Source organism: Nycticebus coucang, chromosome 2 (genome assembly GCF_027406575.1).
Source record: "Nycticebus coucang isolate mNycCou1 chromosome 2, mNycCou1.pri, whole genome shotgun sequence".
Taxonomy (NCBI): domain Eukaryota; kingdom Metazoa; phylum Chordata; class Mammalia; order Primates; family Lorisidae; genus Nycticebus; species Nycticebus coucang.
In genome coordinates, this window is record NC_069781.1 from 127,109,431 (window position 1) to 127,115,764 (window position 6,334).

Sequence of the window (6,334 nt, forward strand, 5' to 3'; positions counted from 1 at the left end):
CCTTTCTAAGGCTGGTCTTGAACTCCTGAGTGCAGGCGATCTACTCTCCTTGGCCTCCCAGAGTGTTAGGATTACAGGCATGAGCCACCATGCTGAGCTGGATTGAACTTTTTAAGGGTCATTCCTAACCACTAACCTTAACTGTTAAGAGAGGCAGCGATCCTAAACCCAGCTAAAATCTCCACTGGAAATAGCAATTAATCAGATTTAACTGAATGTCTAATTTGATTCCTTGCTGACTTTTTACTTTTTCATTTTTTTAGAAACAGATTGTTCTTGTCTGCTCTATACCAATAATCAAAAGATGAGTATAGCTTTAAGTGTCTTCTATTACATGTGTGGTCATTTGCTATTCATGGAATAATATTTAATTATTTTTAAAAGGCAGTATTTTTCTCATTCTACAAAGGCTTGCATGAGCATTAATTTATTAAGATTTGCTAGGAAGGCCTGGCACAGTGGCTCACACCTGTAATCCTAGCACTCTGGGTGGCCAAAGTGGGTGAATTGCTTGAGCTCATGAGTTCGAGGCCAGCCTGAGCAAAAGTGAGACTCTGTCTCTACTAAAAATAGAAAAACTGAAGCAAGAGGATCGCTTGAACCTGAATGCTGAGCTATATGCTGAGCTATGACACCCACAGCACTCTATCCATGGAGACAGCTTAAGACTCTGTCTCAAAAAAAAAAAAAAAAAGACTTGTTGGGGAAGAAAAGGAGAAGAAGGAGAAGAATGAACCTTTTATTGAGTGCCTACTAAGAACCGTACCCTGCAACAATTGTACACATTCATTCACTGGAGCATGTGTGTCGTACCAAGTACTCTCCCACATCTCCTCTGATGCTGTTCTACCAGCATCACTATGAAGAAGTTACTGTTTCAACCTCAGGATACAGATGAGAAAAATGGGGCTTGCAGATGTTTAGCAACATGCCCAACCACAACATACAATGAGTGCAGCATGAAGCAGAGATTCAAACCGGGCCTCTGCTTGCCCGACTATAGACTCTTGTTTACAACTGCTAACTCCATGACTCTGAGAAGGAAGGATTACAGCTTGGTGTTTTCTGCAACCAGAGCTTGAGGTCAGTAACATCTTTTTTTTTTTTTTTTTTGTAGAGACAGAGTCTCACTTTATGGCCTTCGGTAGAGTGCCGTGGCATTACACAGCTCACAGCAACCTCCAGCTCCTGGGCTTAAGCGATTCTCTTGCCTCAGCCTCCCGAGCAGCTGGGACTACAGGCGCCCGCCACAACGCCCAGCTATTTTGTTGTTGCAGTTTGGCCGGGGCTGGGTTTGAACCCGCCACCCTCAGCATATGGGGCCGGTGCCCTACTCACTGAGCCACAGGCGCTGCCCGAGGTCAGTAACATCTGATCATTGAGAAGATATGACTTGGGGATGTCTGTGGGGCCAAGAAATCCCTCCCCAAGAATCGCATGAGATAACATGCTGAAAAGTTCTACGAAAAGCCAAATATGGCAATTATCGTATCAACGTGACAGCCCTGAGTACACGTTATAAAGCATCGCAGAAGGAGAGGTTCCACCCAGACAAGACTAGTGACTTTCAAAAGCTCAGCATCTTGGCGTCCTTCTTTTAGGTATTTTAAATTTCTATATTTAAAGGTCATGGGCTGCAAGATGTTCCTATAAATTTTGATAAATAAATGTTCTGAAGATCATCTCTGGGGAATTTTTCCCCCTCACATAATAAGGTTGGATGCAAAGCACGGTTTTATGCCCTGTCACAGACTTTTCTTTCTTTTTTTTTTTTTAATTCCCACTGAATTTTGGTTGCTTCTAAGTCCTAGGCTGGGGCCCACGGGTTGTAGGACGAGGATGAAGAGTGTGCTGAGTATCGGGCTACAGTTCTTAACACTGGAGGGATAAGATTTCTTATGAAAACGGGCAGCTGTTTTTGTTCCTCCTCAGCCTTTTTAACACACAGCCAGGTCTCTCTGTTCAGCTGCACCCGCTGTGGCTGTGGTTGTGACTGTGCCAGGCTAAATTTATGCTGCTGACAAGTCCCATTGAAGTGTCTTGGTGGCACAGTCAGTGGGAGTTGTGTGTATGTAAGCACCCGCAGACCTCGGCCCGCTGAGTGTAATAGCATATCTGCCTCGGGAGATTACGGGTATGATACGGGCAAGGTGTAATGGATAGGGCAGTCTGTGTACAAATTTCAAATGGCTTGCTACACCCCTTAAGGATGGCGGCTGTCAAAAGTATTAGCACATTACACACACAACAACTGTGTATCATATTACCCGTGGCCCCTGCTCCTACCGGATGGCTCCTCCCACATCTCACAGTAGGTAATTGCTTCGGGGGTACCTATTGAACACACACAAAGGAGAAAATACTGGTGAATTTTATTCTTTGAGCTCCACTGTATTAACACCGAAGGAGGAAAATACCACCCGGATTTAAATTAGCATAGACAGAAGTTCAAAGAGAATTACATGTAAAAGATAGCTCCGGAAGATTTAAATTTTTAACCTGATGAGAACTTGTTTTAAGGGACCGAAGCCCAACTGAAGGGTGCATTCTGTGGCCCTGCACGTAAATCAAGACCTACTGCTTGATTTTTGGTGTTAAGGGAAAGGCAGGAAGATGTGGAAACTTCCATACAGGGGCTGCTGTGGAAAATGTTTGTTTTTATCAATTTTTATTTTTGAAGGAGTACTGTCTATGGCCTGGGAATCAAGAAAAGTTTAAACAAAATGAAGATCTGACAAGGAAATACTAGCGTTCTTTGGTTAAACTCCTTTTTATGCTAAAAATGTTTAGCATCCCTTTTCCGACTGGTACAAGCACAAACTAAGCAGAACATCTTCTTTTCTGAGTTGAGATTGAACTTATGCGTGTGAGTTTTCTAGTCTTCCATGCCGAGCAGAAGCATCATAGATTAGCATTGATGAAGACACTGATATTAGCCAGGTACGGGGGCTCACGCCTGTAATCTGAGCCCTCTGGGAGGCTGAGGCAGGTCTCAAACACCTGAGCTCAGGAGTTTGAGACCAAGCTGAGGAAGAGTGAGACCTCACCTCTCCTAAAAATAGAAAAACTAGCTGGGCCTTGTGGTAGAAGCCTGTAGCCCCAGCTACTGGGGAGGCTGAGGCAAGAGGATGGCTTAAGCCCAAGAGTCTGAGGTTGCTGTGAGCTAGGACGCTGTGGCACTCTACCAAGGGCGACAGAGTGAAACTCTGTCTTCCAAAAAAAAAAAAAAAGACACTCACTGGTCTCGGAGAGCTTAGCAGTAAAATAGCCACAAAGAAGATGGTCTGATGTTGAATGCACACAACTTCTCTTTCCATGATCAGGACCTCTATTTTAATAATAATATTGAAAATCTGCTAGATGTACAAACCACAGCATTGATTATATTGTTTGCTTACATCTGGCATCTGGAACACTATGGAGACTCATTCACCCATATTCTCCATCTATTAGGACAAGGTGTGTTCCAGGCACAGCGCTCATCTCCAGAGACACAGAGCAGCCCTGTCCTTAACTTAGGGACCTATCTCAATTTATTTTTTTCCTTTATAATAAATACTGTGTGCTGTGTGCCAGGCACTAGTCTAAGAGTCTTGTCTATATTAACTCACTGAATCACCAAAACAATCCTATATAATAGTTACATTATTACTAGTTGAGGAAACTGAGGCACAAAAATTTAACATGCCCAAGGCCACACACCTGGCATATGGGCAGATCCAGGATTGAAACCCAGGCAAATAAACATGCCACTATTTTCAACATAATCATTAGTTGATTGCAGAAACTCCAGAAACTCAGGTCACTGCAATATGTAGTTCAACGATTGGGCAGAACTTTTTTAAAAAGGAAAAAGGAAAGTACGAGTCAATTTGTAAAGGAACAGAAGATGAAAGAGACAGACTCTAAAAGCTACCAAAAAGCCAAAACAAAATGAAATTTAATGAGGATAAAAGTCAAGGTTTCTTAAGTGCAGCAACTCCCCTATACAAGTCCCAGTGGCTGAGGGCTCTTCCTTGATGAAGGGCTCCATGGAAAGCCAGTCACGTGACATGGTGGACACATACTGTCCTTTCTGGTCATGTAATTTCTGAGTATTTTGTTTTGAGACACTCCTTAGAGACTGGCAAATCAAGGACAATTCAGGAAAGCAAAAGCTATTTGAGTACATGTCATATGGGAAACTGGGAACTTTAGCCAGTAAAACAAAAACAGTGGTTTGAGGAACATGAACATTATCTTCAGATTTTGTTTTGTTTTGTTTTGTTTTGTTTTGAGACACGATCTTACTCTGTTACCTTGAGTAGAGTGCCATGGAGTCATAACGCACAGCAACTTCAAACTGCTGGGTTCAAGGGATGCTCTTACCTCAGCCTCCCAAGTAGCTGGGACTATAGGTGCCCACAACACCTGGCTTGTTTTTCTATTTTTAATAGAGACAGGGGTCTTGCTCTTGCTCAGGTTAGTCTAGACCTGTGAGCTCAGGCTATCCACCTGCTTTGGCTTTCCAGAGTGCTAAGATTAGAGGCATGACCCATTGGGCCCAGACTATCTTCAGGTATTTGAAGGTCTATTATATGGTCAAAGAATGAGGTTCAGATACTGCTTCTGAGTACAGAATTCAATACAAGGGAGAGGTGGTCCAAAAACAAATTTTTGCTTTCATAAAAGGAACAAAACTTCTTAAAAACAAAGCTCCTCAAAGTAGCAGCTCTGTGAACAAGAGGCCCTTCCTCTGTGTCTCTCCAGGTGGGCCTGGCCAAACTGGTAGCCTTCGCCCTAACCTGCACCTGTTCATGTTATATGCTTTGAAAGTGCAGCTCCAAAACTTTGCTCCACCTCCATCCGCTTCACCATCTACCCAGTCCAGAGTTCTGATTTCAACAGGAAGTTGGACCAATGACCTCCAAACTTCCTGCCACAAAGGATAGGAATCCCCAGAGCCTTGAATCCCCTGAAATCTGAAAATCACATTATCTCCGTTTAATAAAGAAATGCCTGAGTGCCGAGTAAGCAGCAGAAGGAGAGGCGCAGGATGCCTTCCTCCCACGCCTAGATTCCTGCTCACACTTGAGTAACTACTTCTACAGAACCAACTTTAACATTGTTACAGAGCAACTTAGTCCTAACCTTGTTCTAGAAAATTGGTTTGGTCCCCAGCGGCCACTGTATCATTTAGCTGAGAGCTTACTATCATTTCTAAGTTAATTTGTGAGTTAATTGTAAATGTCAGGAAGCTCTGACACTGAAGAAAATGGTAAATTGTGGAGATAAACCAGGGTCAGAAAAATCCTAACATTGAATAAAGTGAAGGGTCTGGGTGGGTTGGCTCACGCCTGTAATCCTATCACTCTGGGAGACAAAAGAGGGTGAATCGCTTGAGCTCAGAAGTGTGAAACCAACTTGAGCAAAATCCAAACCCCTGACTCTACTAAAAATAGAAAAACTAGCTGGACATTGGTGTTGGGCGCCTGTGCTTCCAGCTACTTGGGAGGCTGAGGCAAGAGGATCACTTGAGCCCAGGAATTTGAGGTTGCTGTGAGTTAGGCTGATACACTCTTGCCTGGGACAACAGAGTGAGACTATGTCTACAAAAAAAAAGGAAAAAGAAAAGAAAAGAAAAAGACAGCCCTGCATTAAGCTTTCATTAGATGATTGAATAAAAAATGCTTCCCAACTCTAAAGCTTTTACAATACCCCACACTCACAAGCTTTAACCTTGGTCCTGTTTTTATCTAAATGTCTATCCAACCAACCAGACACAAAAAAGAAGAACTCGTCTCTACCTGTAGTTATTTCCAATTTGATGGTCTAAAGGTGACACTTAGTATGGTTGGATCTTTTCACACTGAACACACATGCACGGCAGCTATGAGTAAAATCATCTCTCGTCTTTTCAAAACCACTGCAGTTGGTGGGTCTGCACTTCAGGAATAGATATCTCTGTTTTTGGGGGGTTTTTTCCTCCTTATTACTTGACCTCTGTTGTTATTTTCCTCCTGGCAAGGTCAAGCCCTTAACATCAGGATTATGTTAAAAGAAAGTCCAGCGTTGTTCAAAACTTCTGAAATTATCAGGATTATGCAAAGTGAGAACTGATCCTCCTTTGTAGGAGGAGAAATCTACATCTCATTTCCAAATGGTTCAAAGCACTATCAGCTGCAGAGTGTTTACCAAATGTTCTAGACGCCTCCCTTTTTGTTCATGGTATCTGAATCTGCCACAATCTACGTCTATTCTCTATTCTCAGCAGCACGTTTCTTGTGGTAATAACTTCACTATTTACCATTTGTTACTGATTAGTTCACAATATATTAGAAAATGGAGTTAAATT